Consider the following 15,000-nt stretch of genomic DNA (forward strand, 5'->3'; position numbering starts at 1 on the left):
CGGGCGGCGCCCCCGGTGTTCCTCCATTTTTTTTTTCGTTTTGGTCACGAAATCGAGGTAAAATGGTCGACCTTGTGTCTTTGACATCGGGTCGACCTTTTTGTCTCGATTTCGGAAAAGTCGAAACTCTGAAAGTGAATTTTTCGGTTCCGAAACCCTTACGAGCGCGTAGAGCGCGTCGAGACGATCTCGACGGTGGTTCGTTCGTCTCGATCGGACCATGGGGAGCGGAGTTACGACCCGAAAACCGACGCCCATTTCGACCTCGGTCGGGCGCCCGACTCTGGCCGCGGCCGGCCTGGGCTCGCGCCCCGGTCAAAATCTCGGGCGTGCCCGAAGCAATCAACGGACTTAGTCGTTTTTCGCACCTCGCCCATGCTTTAACATAGGGCATATACTATAACATGGGCGGACCCCCTATACTTGCTCGGATCGACTCCAAACTTCGTGTGGGGCCTCTCACGGGTGACTTTTGGCCGGCAAAAAAAGTCAACTTTTTCCGAGGAAGATTTCGGACTTAGTCGTTTTTCGACCTCGCCCATACTTTAACATGGGGGCCTACGGTAGGTCGGCCGGACTCGGTCCGATCGATTCCAAACTTCGTGTGCGGGGTCTCTAGGGATACTTTTGGCCGGCGAAAAAGTTCAACTTTTCCCGAGGAAATTTTCGGACTTAGTCGTTTTTCGACCTCGCCCATACATTAACATGGGGCCCATACCGTAACATGGGCGGACCGCCCATACTTGCTCGGATCGGTTCCAAACTTCGTGTGCGGGGTCTCTAGGGATACTTTTGGCCGGCAAAAAAAATCAACTTTTTCCGAGGAAATTTTCGGACTTAGTCGTTTTTCGACCTCGCCCATACCCTAACACAGGGCCCATACCTTAACATGGGCGGACCGCCTATACTTGGTCGGATCGGTTCCAAACTTCGTGTGCGGGGTCTCTAGGCGGGCTTTTGGCCGGCAAAAAAAATCGACTTTTGCCGAGGAAATTTTCGGACTTAGTCGTTTTTCGACCTCGCCCATACCCTAACACAGGGCCCATACCTTAACATGGGCGGACCGCCTATACTTGGTCGGATCGGTTCCAAACTTCGTGTGGGGCCTCTCATGGATGACTTTTGGCCGGCAAAAAAAGTCGACTTTTTCCGAGGAAAATTTCGGACTTAGTCGTTTTTCGGACCTCGCCCATACCTTAACACAGGGCCCATACCTTAACATGGGCGGACCGCCTATACTTGGTCGGATCGGTTCCAAACTTCGTGTGGGGCCTCTCATGGATGACTTTTGGCCGGCAAAAAAAGTCGACTTTTTCCGAGGAAAATTTCGGACTTAGTCGTTTTTCGACCTCGCCCATACCTTGACATGGGGCCCCGCGGTAGGTCGGCCGAACTCGCTCGGATCGATTCCAAACTTCGTGTGCGGGGTCTCTAGGCGGGCTTTTGGCCGGCGAAAATGATCGACTTTTTCCGAGGAAAATTTCGGACTTAGTCGTTTTTCCGGGGATTCGGACTTAGAAAAAATCCGAGTATTGTAGAAAAATTTTTTTCTTCGATTCCGATTTCCCGCACATCGGCGGACTCGTGGGAGCCCGTAGATCGCGAATACACCGTTTTCCGGGCGCTGGGAGGCCGCACGAGAAAGAAAAATTTTCACCCTCGCTCTGGCATCAGGAGTCCATTTCCACTATCCCCGTAGCTCTAGGACGCACAGGAGCCGAGATACGAGTTTTTCGCGAATAGCTCGGCTCCTGTTCGGGCCAGACCCACGCGGGACCCCTCGTTGGAAGCGGCGCAGCGAGACGAATCCGGGAAAAAAAAAATTATCGAAATCGGAGCTGCCGGAGCCGAGATATCTCCGGTTAAAGCGCGCCAAAATCGGACCTTTGACCGGCTCTGGAGGCCGAACCGTTCGTCGGATCGGGACGATTCCTTCGCGGGGCGTCTTCGAACAGTGCGGGGAACGCGCCCGTGTGGTTTTTAGGCGAAAAAATTTTTTTTCGGACTTTAACTTTTTCACGACCTCGGCCCCGTGTTATAGTATGGGGATTTCGGACTTAGAAAAATTCCGACGAGGTCGAAAATTTTTTTTCTCCGATTTCGATTTCCCGCACACCGACGGACTCGTGGGAGCTCGTAGACCGCCGCCAGCCACTTTTCCGGGCGCCGGGAGGCCGTACGAGAAAGAAAAATTTTCACCCTCGCTCTGGCATCAGGAGTCCATTTCCACTATCCCCGTAGCTCTAGGACGCACAGGAGCCGAGATACGAGTTTTTCGCGAATAGCTCGGCTCCTGTTCGGGCCAGACCCACGCGGGACCCCTCGTTGGAAGCGGCGCAGCGAGACGAATCCGGGAAAAAAAAAATTATCGAAATCGGAGCTGCCGGAGCCGAGATATCTCCGGTTAAAGCGCGCCAAAATCGGACCTTTGACCGGCTCTGGAGGCCGAACCGTTCGTCGGATCGGGACGATTCCTTCGCGGGGCGTCTTCGAACAGTGCGGGGAACGCGCCCGTGTGGTTTTTAGGTGAAAAAAAAATTTTTCGGACTTTAACTTTTTCACGACCTCGGCCCCGTGTTACAGTATGGCGATTTCGGACTTAGAAAAAATCCGAGTATTGTCGAAAATTTTTTTTCTTCGATTTCGATTTCCCGCACACCGGCGGACTCGTGGGAGCCCGTAGACCGCCGCCAGCCACTTTTCCGGGCGCCGGGAGGCCGTACGAGAAAGAAAAATTTTCACCCTCGCTCTGGCATCAGGAGTCCATTTCCACTATCCCCGTAGCTCTAGGACGCACAGGAGCCGAGATACGAGTTTTTCGCGAATAGCTCGGCTCCTGTTCGGGCCAGACCCACGCGGGACCCCTCGTTGGAAGCGGCGCAGCGAGACGAATCCGGGAAAAAAAAAATTATCGAAATCGGAGCTGCCGGAGCCGAGATATCTCCGGTTAAAGCGCGCCAAAATCGGACCTTTGACCGGCTCTGGAGGCCGAACCGTTCGTCGGATCGGGACGATTCCTTCGCGGGGCGTCTTCGAACAGTGCGGGGAACGCGCCCGTGTGGTTTTTAGGTGAAAAAAAAATTTTTCGGACTTTAACTTTTTCACGACCTCGGCCCCGTGTTACAGTATGGGGATTTCGGACTTAGAAAAAATCCGACATCGAGTTGAGAAAAAGTTAAAGTTCCGAGTGAATTCGGCCCCGGCCGAAAAAAGTTAGAGTCCGAGAAAATCTCGGACTTAGTCGTTTTTCGACCTCGCCCGCACTTTAACATGGGGCCCTACGGTAGGTCGGCCGGACTCGGTCCGATCGGCTCCAAACTTCGTGTGGGGCCTCTCGAGGGTGACTTTTGGCCGGCAAAAAAAGTCGACTTTTTCCGAGGAAATTTTCGGACTTGGTCGTTTTTCGACCTCGCCCGTACATTAACATGGGGCCCATACCTTAACATAGGCGGGCGCGCCAGACTTGCTCGGATCGGCTCCAAACTTCGTGTGGGGCCTCTCGTGGGTGACTTTTGGCCGGCAAAAAAAATCAACTTTTTCCGAGGAAATTTTCGGACTTAGTCGTTTTTCGACCTCGCCCGTACCTTAACACAGGGCCCATACCTTAACATGGGCGAACCGCCTATACTTGCTCGGATCGGTTCCAAACTTCGTGTGCGGGGTCTCTAGGCGGGCTTTTGGCCGGCAAAAAAAATCAACTTTTTCCGAGGAAATTTTCGGACTTAGTCGTTTTTCGACCTCGCCCATACCTTAACATGGGGGCCTACGGTAGGTCGGCCGGACTCGCTCGGATCGGTTCCAAACTTCGTGTGCGGGCTCTTATGGATGACTTTTGGCCGGCGAAAAAAATCAACTTTTGCCGAGGAAAATTTCGGACTTAGTCGTTTTTCGACCTCGCCCATACTATAACATGGGAGCCTACGGTAGGTCGGCCGGACTTGCTCGGATCGGTTCCAAACTTCGTGTGCGGGGTCTCTAGGCGGGCTTTTGGCCGGCAAAAAAGTTCAACTTTTTCCGAGGAAATTTTCGGACTTAGTCGTTTTTCGACCTCGCCCATACCTTGACACAGGGCCCATACCTTAACATGGGCGAACCGCCTATACTTGCTCGGATCGGTTCCAAACTTCGTGTGCGGGGTCTCTAGGCGGGCTTTTGGCCGGCAAAAAAGTTCAACTTTTTCCGAGGAAAATTTCGGACTTAGTCGTTTTTCGACCTCGCCCATACCTTAACACAGGGCCCATACCTTAACACGGCGAAACGCCTATACTTGGTCGGATCGGCCCCAAACTTCGTGTGAGGGGTCCCGTGGGAGGCTTTTTCGAAAAGTTTTTTTTTTAATTATTTTTTATTTTTTCGGAAAAAAAAATTTATTTTTCGGGAAAAAAAATTTTTCTGGCCGGCGAAAATTTTCCGGCCCCCCGGCCCGGGTGCGACCCTGAAAAACGACTAAGTAGAAAAAAGTCACCAGGGTTTCCGAAAAAAAACTAATATAGGAAGGGGCGCGCGCCCGGCGCCTGACGGGAGGCCGGGCGCGAAACGTTGAATCTGCCGGCGAGAGGATGCGCCCGGCGCGGCGGAACTGATCCGTCGTCACCGGTTGGAGCGAAAGCATATGGGGGTGCGAAGCAAGCACTAATCACGGGTCGGAGCACCTCGAGTCGCGGGTTTAAACGTTGCGTGTCGCCAAGCGCTGCATAGAGCGAGCTTGCCCGGTATGCCGTAGACGGCGGGATATGGATGATAGTGACCCTACACCTGTCATACAGCCATGAGGCATACCGGATAGCGGACTCAATAAATGCAGCGCGGACGCGGCGCGTTGTCTTTCGGGCCTCGCGGCCCAGACCCTTCCTACGTAGCGTCGCGGCGTCGCCGAGGAGAGAATCGGCCGTCGAGAAACCTTGGTCCGACAAATGCCTCGTGAACCGCTGGGCCTCGCGGCCCTTGCCTCCGGGAACGAACGAAAGAGCGGGACGGCCCGCTATACGTCCCTGCCCTTTGTACACACCGCCCGTCGCTACTACCGATTGAACGGTTTAGTGAGATCCTCGGACCGGCCCCGTCGCGTGCCCGGCGACGGGCGCGGCGGTGCGCCGGGAAGACGACCGAACTTGATCGTTTAGAGGAAGTAAAAGTCGTAACAAGGTTTCCGTAGGTGAACCTGCGGAAGGATCATTATCGTTGTTGGTGGGTGCGAGGCCCCGTTGCTTTTTGATCTGGCGCCGTGTCCGCGAGGACTCGGCGTCGCGGCGCCCCGCGCTTGGGCGCCGCTCGTCGTGAACGAGACCGTCGTGACAGAGAAGGGCGGGCGCTCGACGGCGGGCCGGGGATGGCCGTCGTCGGGGCCCGCCTTCGGAGAGGGACCGAGACCGAACGCCTCTAGGTCGGTTCCCTCGGCGGCGTCGGCCTCGAGCGAGCCGGCGCCCGCGAAAAACCGTGGTGAGCGAAGCGATGCGGAGTTGTCCTGAAAGCAAAGAGAGTACGACTCTCGACGGTGGATCACTAGGCTCGCGAGTCGATGAAGGACGCAGCTAAGTGCGAGAAGTAATGTGAATTGCAGAACACATTGAACGTCGATATTCCGAACGCAAATTGCGGCGTCGGGCAAATCCCGGCGGACGGTCGTCGGTGGGCGGTCGCCGGAGCGCGGTGCCGGCCTCGAAAAAACGACAGAGTCCGAGGCAGAGCGCCTGGGCCGCGTGGAAAATCGACAGAGTCCGAGCCTCGGCTGCCGGCCGGGGCGGCGGCCGGGATCGACGTCCCGGCCGTGCCGCAGAGCGGGCTGAAGTCCCCAGCCCTCGAAGCCCACGGCAGAGCGCCTGGGCCGCGTGGAAAAACGACAGAGTCCGTGTCTCGGCGGCCGGCCGGGGCGGCGGCCGGGATCGAAGTCCCGAGGCCCGTGCCGGAGTGCGTGCCCGGCCCGTGGTGAGAGTTACTCCCGCCGTTTACCCGCCTGGGACTCTGACGAAAAACGACGGAGCGCCGACCTCGAAGCCGCCTGCGGTAGAGTGCCTCGGCCCGTGGCGGGGCCTCGGAAAAACGACAGAGTCCGAACCTCGGCGCCGGCCGGGGCGCCGCGCCGGAGACGGCGCGCCGGCCGTCTCGCGAGGCGTGCCGAGAGCGCCGACCCCCGGGCGCCGCCTCGACGCCGACCGGCCGAGACGGCAGGCGGGCCCGCGAAGCTGACGGCCGCGAGCCGACCTTCGAGGGCGGCCGTGCCGGCGCCTCGACCGGCCGAGACGGCAGGCGGGCCCGCGGATCCTTCGGCCGCCGGCCGAGCTCGGAGCCGCCTCGGTGAAAACGACAGAGTCCGTTGATTGCTTCGGACGCGCGCCCGGAATACCGCCGGCCGGCCTGGCGAGGCGCTGGCGGCGAGGGATCGAAGATTCCGCCGGTCTCGGTCGAGGCCGGGGGCGGGCCGCGTTTTCTGCCGGATCGACGATCGGGGACATCGAGGGCACCGCGGGCGCGAGCCTCTGACGCCTCTGCGGCGTCGGCGGGCGGCGCCCCCGGTGTTCCTCCATTTTTTTTTTCGTTTTGGTCACGAAATCGAGGTAAAATGGTCGACCTTGTGTCTTTGACATCGGGTCGACCTTTTTGTCTCGATTTCGGAAAAGTCGAAACTCTGAAAGTGAATTTTTCGGTTCCGAAACCCTTACGAGCGCGTAGAGCGCGTCGAGACGATCTCGACGGTGGTTCGTTCGTCTCGATCGGACCATGGGGAGCGGAGTTACGACCCGAAAACCGACGCCCATTTCGACCTCGGTCGGGCGCCCGACTCTGGCCGCGGCCGGCCTGGGCTCGCGCCCCGGTCAAAATCTCGGGCGTGCCCGAAGCAATCAACGGACTTAGTCGTTTTTCGCACCTCGCCCATGCTTTAACATAGGGCATATACTATAACATGGGCGGACCCCCTATACTTGCTCGGATCGACTCCAAACTTCGTGTGGGGCCTCTCACGGGTGACTTTTGGCCGGCAAAAAAAGTCAACTTTTTCCGAGGAAGATTTCGGACTTAGTCGTTTTTCGACCTCGCCCATACTTTAACATGGGGGCCTACGGTAGGTCGGCCGGACTCGGTCCGATCGATTCCAAACTTCGTGTGCGGGGTCTCTAGGGATACTTTTGGCCGGCGAAAAAGTTCAACTTTTCCCGAGGAAATTTTCGGACTTAGTCGTTTTTCGACCTCGCCCATACATTAACATGGGGCCCATACCGTAACATGGGCGGACCGCCCATACTTGCTCGGATCGGTTCCAAACTTCGTGTGCGGGGTCTCTAGGGATACTTTTGGCCGGCAAAAAAAATCAACTTTTTCCGAGGAAATTTTCGGACTTAGTCGTTTTTCGACCTCGCCCATACCCTAACACAGGGCCCATACCTTAACATGGGCGGACCGCCTATACTTGGTCGGATCGGTTCCAAACTTCGTGTGCGGGGTCTCTAGGCGGGCTTTTGGCCGGCAAAAAAAATCGACTTTTGCCGAGGAAATTTTCGGACTTAGTCGTTTTTCGACCTCGCCCATACCCTAACACAGGGCCCATACCTTAACATGGGCGGACCGCCTATACTTGGTCGGATCGGTTCCAAACTTCGTGTGGGGCCTCTCATGGATGACTTTTGGCCGGCAAAAAAAGTCGACTTTTTCCGAGGAAAATTTCGGACTTAGTCGTTTTTCGGACCTCGCCCATACCTTAACACAGGGCCCATACCTTAACATGGGCGGACCGCCTATACTTGGTCGGATCGGTTCCAAACTTCGTGTGGGGCCTCTCATGGATGACTTTTGGCCGGCAAAAAAAGTCGACTTTTTCCGAGGAAAATTTCGGACTTAGTCGTTTTTCGACCTCGCCCATACCTTGACATGGGGCCCCGCGGTAGGTCGGCCGAACTCGCTCGGATCGATTCCAAACTTCGTGTGCGGGGTCTCTAGGCGGGCTTTTGGCCGGCGAAAATGATCGACTTTTTCCGAGGAAAATTTCGGACTTAGTCGTTTTTCCGGGGATTCGGACTTAGAAAAAATCCGAGTATTGTAGAAAAATTTTTTTCTTCGATTCCGATTTCCCGCACATCGGCGGACTCGTGGGAGCCCGTAGATCGCGAATACACCGTTTTCCGGGCGCTGGGAGGCCGCACGAGAAAGAAAAATTTTCACCCTCGCTCTGGCATCAGGAGTCCATTTCCACTATCCCCGTAGCTCTAGGACGCACAGGAGCCGAGATACGAGTTTTTCGCGAATAGCTCGGCTCCTGTTCGGGCCAGACCCACGCGGGACCCCTCGTTGGAAGCGGCGCAGCGAGACGAATCCGGGAAAAAAAAAATTATCGAAATCGGAGCTGCCGGAGCCGAGATATCTCCGGTTAAAGCGCGCCAAAATCGGACCTTTGACCGGCTCTGGAGGCCGAACCGTTCGTCGGATCGGGACGATTCCTTCGCGGGGCGTCTTCGAACAGTGCGGGGAACGCGCCCGTGTGGTTTTTAGGCGAAAAAATTTTTTTTCGGACTTTAACTTTTTCACGACCTCGGCCCCGTGTTATAGTATGGGGATTTCGGACTTAGAAAAATTCCGACGAGGTCGAAAATTTTTTTTCTCCGATTTCGATTTCCCGCACACCGACGGACTCGTGGGAGCTCGTAGACCGCCGCCAGCCACTTTTCCGGGCGCCGGGAGGCCGTACGAGAAAGAAAAATTTTCACCCTCGCTCTGGCATCAGGAGTCCATTTCCACTATCCCCGTAGCTCTAGGACGCACAGGAGCCGAGATACGAGTTTTTCGCGAATAGCTCGGCTCCTGTTCGGGCCAGACCCACGCGGGACCCCTCGTTGGAAGCGGCGCAGCGAGACGAATCCGGGAAAAAAAAAATTATCGAAATCGGAGCTGCCGGAGCCGAGATATCTCCGGTTAAAGCGCGCCAAAATCGGACCTTTGACCGGCTCTGGAGGCCGAACCGTTCGTCGGATCGGGACGATTCCTTCGCGGGGCGTCTTCGAACAGTGCGGGGAACGCGCCCGTGTGGTTTTTAGGTGAAAAAAAAATTTTTCGGACTTTAACTTTTTCACGACCTCGGCCCCGTGTTACAGTATGGCGATTTCGGACTTAGAAAAAATCCGAGTATTGTCGAAAATTTTTTTTCTTCGATTTCGATTTCCCGCACACCGGCGGACTCGTGGGAGCCCGTAGACCGCCGCCAGCCACTTTTCCGGGCGCCGGGAGGCCGTACGAGAAAGAAAAATTTTCACCCTCGCTCTGGCATCAGGAGTCCATTTCCACTATCCCCGTAGCTCTAGGACGCACAGGAGCCGAGATACGAGTTTTTCGCGAATAGCTCGGCTCCTGTTCGGGCCAGACCCACGCGGGACCCCTCGTTGGAAGCGGCGCAGCGAGACGAATCCGGGAAAAAAAAAATTATCGAAATCGGAGCTGCCGGAGCCGAGATATCTCCGGTTAAAGCGCGCCAAAATCGGACCTTTGACCGGCTCTGGAGGCCGAACCGTTCGTCGGATCGGGACGATTCCTTCGCGGGGCGTCTTCGAACAGTGCGGGGAACGCGCCCGTGTGGTTTTTAGGTGAAAAAAAAATTTTTCGGACTTTAACTTTTTCACGACCTCGGCCCCGTGTTACAGTATGGGGATTTCGGACTTAGAAAAAATCCGACATCGAGTTGAGAAAAAGTTAAAGTTCCGAGTGAATTCGGCCCCGGCCGAAAAAAGTTAGAGTCCGAGAAAATCTCGGACTTAGTCGTTTTTCGACCTCGCCCGCACTTTAACATGGGGCCCTACGGTAGGTCGGCCGGACTCGGTCCGATCGGCTCCAAACTTCGTGTGGGGCCTCTCGAGGGTGACTTTTGGCCGGCAAAAAAAGTCGACTTTTTCCGAGGAAATTTTCGGACTTGGTCGTTTTTCGACCTCGCCCGTACATTAACATGGGGCCCATACCTTAACATAGGCGGGCGCGCCAGACTTGCTCGGATCGGCTCCAAACTTCGTGTGGGGCCTCTCGTGGGTGACTTTTGGCCGGCAAAAAAAATCAACTTTTTCCGAGGAAATTTTCGGACTTAGTCGTTTTTCGACCTCGCCCGTACCTTAACACAGGGCCCATACCTTAACATGGGCGAACCGCCTATACTTGCTCGGATCGGTTCCAAACTTCGTGTGCGGGGTCTCTAGGCGGGCTTTTGGCCGGCAAAAAAAATCAACTTTTTCCGAGGAAATTTTCGGACTTAGTCGTTTTTCGACCTCGCCCATACCTTAACATGGGGGCCTACGGTAGGTCGGCCGGACTCGCTCGGATCGGTTCCAAACTTCGTGTGCGGGCTCTTATGGATGACTTTTGGCCGGCGAAAAAAATCAACTTTTGCCGAGGAAAATTTCGGACTTAGTCGTTTTTCGACCTCGCCCATACTATAACATGGGAGCCTACGGTAGGTCGGCCGGACTTGCTCGGATCGGTTCCAAACTTCGTGTGCGGGGTCTCTAGGCGGGCTTTTGGCCGGCAAAAAAGTTCAACTTTTTCCGAGGAAATTTTCGGACTTAGTCGTTTTTCGACCTCGCCCATACCTTGACACAGGGCCCATACCTTAACATGGGCGAACCGCCTATACTTGCTCGGATCGGTTCCAAACTTCGTGTGCGGGGTCTCTAGGCGGGCTTTTGGCCGGCAAAAAAGTTCAACTTTTTCCGAGGAAAATTTCGGACTTAGTCGTTTTTCGACCTCGCCCATACCTTAACACAGGGCCCATACCTTAACACGGCGAAACGCCTATACTTGGTCGGATCGGCCCCAAACTTCGTGTGAGGGGTCCCGTGGGAGGCTTTTTCGAAAAGTTTTTTTTTTAATTATTTTTTATTTTTTCGGAAAAAAAAATTTATTTTTCGGGAAAAAAAATTTTTCTGGCCGGCGAAAATTTTCCGGCCCCCCGGCCCGGGTGCGACCCTGAAAAACGACTAAGTAGAAAAAAGTCACCAGGGTTTCCGAAAAAAAACTAATATAGGAAGGGGCGCGCGCCCGGCGCCTGACGGGAGGCCGGGCGCGAAACGTTGAATCTGCCGGCGAGAGGATGCGCCCGGCGCGGCGGAACTGATCCGTCGTCACCGGTTGGAGCGAAAGCATATGGGGGTGCGAAGCAAGCACTAATCACGGGTCGGAGCACCTCGAGTCGCGGGTTTAAACGTTGCGTGTCGCCAAGCGCTGCATAGAGCGAGCTTGCCCGGTATGCCGTAGACGGCGGGATATGGATGATAGTGACCCTACACCTGTCATACAGCCATGAGGCATACCGGATAGCGGACTCAATAAATGCAGCGCGGACGCGGCGCGTTGTCTTTCGGGCCTCGCGGCCCAGACCCTTCCTACGTAGCGTCGCGGCGTCGCCGAGGAGAGAATCGGCCGTCGAGAAACCTTGGTCCGACAAATGCCTCGTGAACCGCTGGGCCTCGCGGCCCTTGCCTCCGGGAACGAACGAAAGAGCGGGACGGCCCGCTATACAAACACGACGTCCTCGGTCCGCCGCGGCGGCTCCGGGCGCTTATCCGTGCATCGCGTCGCGGCAGAGCAGCGCCCGAGCCCCGGCGGCAGGCCTCGCGTACGTCTCGGATTCGGTTCCGAGCGCGAGAGATTCTATTAAGCGGTGAACGGCGGGCGTCCGCGTCCCACGAGACGACGGCGGGCGACCCGAGAACGGTCCGACGATCGAGAGAGCGAAAGCGACGGGCGCCGTAGAGCGGCGGCGCCGGTGCCGAAGAGCACCTTGGTCCCGACGCCCGACCCCCGGCCCAGGGGCGGGCCTCGCAGTGCGCGAGAGATATCTGGTTGATCCTGCCAGTAGTGATATGCTTGTCTCAAAGATTAAGCCATGCAGGTGTAAGTACGAACTGAACGTAAAGTGAAACTGCGAACGGCTCATTAAATCAGTCTTGGTTTATTTGGTCCTTGCGAGAGCTAACGTGGATAACTGTGGCAATTCCAGAGCTAATACATGCGACCGAGCGCCGACTCCGGGAGGCGCGCTTTTATTGGTTCGAACCCGACCGGGCCCGCGAGGGCCCGTCTCTTTCGATGACTCTGGATAACCACGCGGATCGCACGCCTTCGCGGCGGCGACCTACCATTCAAGTGTCTGACCTATCAACTTTCGAAGGTAGGCTACGGGCTTACCTTTGTGATAACGGGTGACGGGGAATCAGGGTTCGATTCCGGAGAGGGAGCCTGAGAAACGGCTACCACATCCAAGGAAGGCAGCAGGCGCGCAAATTACCCATTCCCGACACGGGGAGGTAGTGACGAAAAATAACGATGCGGGACTCTAACGAGGCCCCGCAATCGGAATGAGTACATTCTAAAACTCTTGTCGAGTATCCATCGGAGGGCAAGTCTGGTGCCAGCAGCCGCGGTAATTCCAGCTCCGAAAGTGTATGCTAAAGTTGTTGCGGTTGAAAAGCTCGTAGTTGGATGTAGAGCGCGCGGCGCCGGTCCGTCGCAGGGCGTGCACCGGCGTCGCGGGTTCCGCCTGTCGGCGCCGCCCGCGGTGCTCTTGACCGGGTGCCGCGGGTCGGGCCGACGAGTTTACTTTGAAAAAATTAGAGTGTTCAAAGCAGGCCGCCCGCCTGCATAGTGTCGCATGGAATAACGGAATAGGACCTCGGTCTCGTTTCGTTGGCGTTCGCGGGAGCGAGGTAATGATTAAGAGGGACGGCCGGGGGCGTCCGTACTCTGCCGTCAGAGGTGAAATTCTTGGACCGGCGGAAGACGAGCAGCTGCGAAAGCGTTCGCCAAGAACGTTTTCTTTAATCAAGAGCGAAAGTCAGAGGTTCGAAGACGATCAGATACCGTCCTAGTTCTGACTATAAACGATGCCAACTGGCGATCGGCGGGCGTTACCATGACGACCTCGCCGGCAGCCTCCGGGAAACCAAAGTCTTTGGGTTCCGGGGGAAGTATGGTTGCAAAGCTGAAACTTAAAGGAATTGACGGAAGGGCACCACCAGGAGTGGAGCCTGCGGCTTAATTTGACTCAACACGGGGAAACTCACCCGGCCCGGACACGGGAAGGATTGACAGATTGACAGCTCTTTCTTGATTCTGTGGGTGGTGGTGCATGGCCGTTCTTAGTTGGTGGAGCGATTTGTCTGGTTAATTCCGATAACGAACGAGACTCTGGCATGCTAAATAGTTACGCGACCCTCGGCGGTCGGCGTCCAACTTCTTAGAGGGACTAGTGGCGTTTAGCCACACGAGATCGAGCAATAACAGGTCTGTGATGCCCTTAGATGTTCGGGGCCGCACGCGCGCTACACTGGACGGATCAGCGAGTGCGCCCGGGCCGAGAGGTCCGGGTAACCCGTTGAACCCCGTCCGTGATTGGGATAGGGCCTTGCAATTGTTGCCCTCGAACGAGGAATTCCCAGTAAGCGCGAGTCATCAGCTCGCGTTGATTACGTCCCTGCCCTTTGTACACACCGCCCGTCGCTACTACCGATTGAACGGTTTAGTGAGATCCTCGGACCGGCCCCGTCGCGTGCCCGGCGACGGGCGCGGCGGTGCGCCGGGAAGACGACCGAACTTGATCGTTTAGAGGAAGTAAAAGTCGTAACAAGGTTTCCGTAGGTGAACCTGCGGAAGGATCATTATCGTTGTTGGTGGGTGCGAGGCCCCGTTGCTTTTTGATCTGGCGCCGTGTCCGCGAGGACTCGGCGTCGCGGCGCCCCGCGCTTGGGCGCCGCTCGTCGTGAACGAGACCGTCGTGACAGAGAAGGGCGGGCGCTCGACGGCGGGCCGGGGATGGCCGTCGTCGGGGCCCGCCTTCGGAGAGGGACCGAGACCGAACGCCTCTAGGTCGGTTCCCTCGGCGGCGTCGGCCTCGAGCGAGCCGGCGCCCGCGAAAAACCGTGGTGAGCGAAGCGATGCGGAGTTGTCCTGAAAGCAAAGAGAGTACGACTCTCGACGGTGGATCACTAGGCTCGCGAGTCGATGAAGGACGCAGCTAAGTGCGAGAAGTAATGTGAATTGCAGAACACATTGAACGTCGATATTCCGAACGCAAATTGCGGCGTCGGGCAAATCCCGGCGCCGCGTCTGCCTCAGGGTCGGCGTGACGCGATGCGCGAGGCGGCTTTGGTAGGAGCCGCCCGCGGCCGAGACAAGCCTGGGAGTTTGGGCGTCGGGCCGCGAGGCCCGTCGCTCCGAGGTAGACCGGCGCGCGCCCGCGTCGGGGCCGGACCCGGTCGCTCCGCGACTCGGCCGCCGTTGCGATCGCGCCTCCGGGCGCGGTACTGGCGGTCGGAGCGCGGCGCGGCTCTGGGCGGTGCGGCTCCCGGCGAGGCGCGCGGCGGTGACCGGCGGCCGACGAGGCGCCGGCAGAGGTACGACTTCGACCTGAGTTCAGGCGAGGCTACCCGCTGAATTTAAGCATATTATTAAGCGGTGGAAAAGAAACCAACGGGGATTCCCCGAGTAACGGCGAGTGAAGCGGGATCCGTCCAGCGTCGAACCCGCGCGTTCTCGAAGCGCGCCGGAATGTGACGTAAGGAAGAGCCCCTGCGACGGCCGGCGGGCGCCGAAGTCCTTCTGATCGAGGCCTCTCCCCCGCGAGGGTGTCAGGCCCGCGAGGGCGCGCGCCGCCGCCGCTAAGGCTCTTCCCGGAGTCGGGTTGTTTGAGAATGCAGCCTGAAGCGGGTGGTAAACTCCATCTAAGACTGAATACGGTCGCGAGACCGATAGCGAACAAGTACCGTGAGGGAAAGTTGAAAAGCACTTTGAAGAGAGAGTTCAAAAGTACGTGAAACCGTCGAGAGGTAAACGGGAGGGCCCGTCCGGGCCCGGGCGGCTTTCAGTCGGGCGCGGGGGCGCGCCGCGGCGACGGGCGGAGGCGCGAGCCACGTCCTCGTCGGGGCGCGCGTGACGCACCGGCGCACCAGCCGTCCGGGCGGGCCGCGACCGGCTCGCGGTCGGAGAGAAGCGCGCTCGGAAGGTGGCCGTCGCCCTCGCGGGCGGCGGTGTTACAGC

The 15,000-nt window shown here is 57.3% G+C and overlaps 4 non-coding genes across 4 annotated transcripts in view; all 4 read left to right on the forward strand.

Moving 5' to 3' along the window:
* Positions 1-5,483: 5,483 nt before the first annotated feature.
* LOC145459949 (5.8S ribosomal RNA) lies at positions 5,484-5,636 on the forward strand. The gene has a single exon (XR_013921630.1). It is a non-coding gene; the product is annotated as a 5.8S ribosomal RNA (ribosomal RNA).
* Positions 5,637-11,801: 6,165 nt separating this feature from the next.
* On the forward strand, positions 11,802-13,625 carry LOC145459958 (small subunit ribosomal RNA). The gene has a single exon (XR_013921638.1). It is a non-coding gene; the product is annotated as a small subunit ribosomal RNA (ribosomal RNA).
* A 305-nt stretch (positions 13,626-13,930) lies between these two features.
* LOC145459946 (5.8S ribosomal RNA) lies at positions 13,931-14,084 on the forward strand. Its single transcript, XR_013921627.1, has one exon. It is a non-coding gene; the product is annotated as a 5.8S ribosomal RNA (ribosomal RNA).
* A 282-nt stretch (positions 14,085-14,366) lies between these two features.
* LOC145459927 (large subunit ribosomal RNA) overlaps positions 14,367-15,000 on the forward strand; it is a 3,726-nt gene continuing 3,092 nt past the window's right edge. The window contains exon 1 of the ribosomal RNA XR_013921610.1: positions 14,367-15,000. This exon is cut by the window's right edge and continues 3,092 nt beyond it. This is a non-coding gene — a ribosomal RNA (large subunit ribosomal RNA).

This window comes from Botryllus schlosseri, unplaced genomic scaffold (genome assembly GCF_051294905.1).
Source record: "Botryllus schlosseri isolate E-star unplaced genomic scaffold, Bs_hap1 Bs28a, whole genome shotgun sequence".
NCBI lineage: Eukaryota > Metazoa > Chordata > Ascidiacea > Stolidobranchia > Styelidae > Botryllus > Botryllus schlosseri.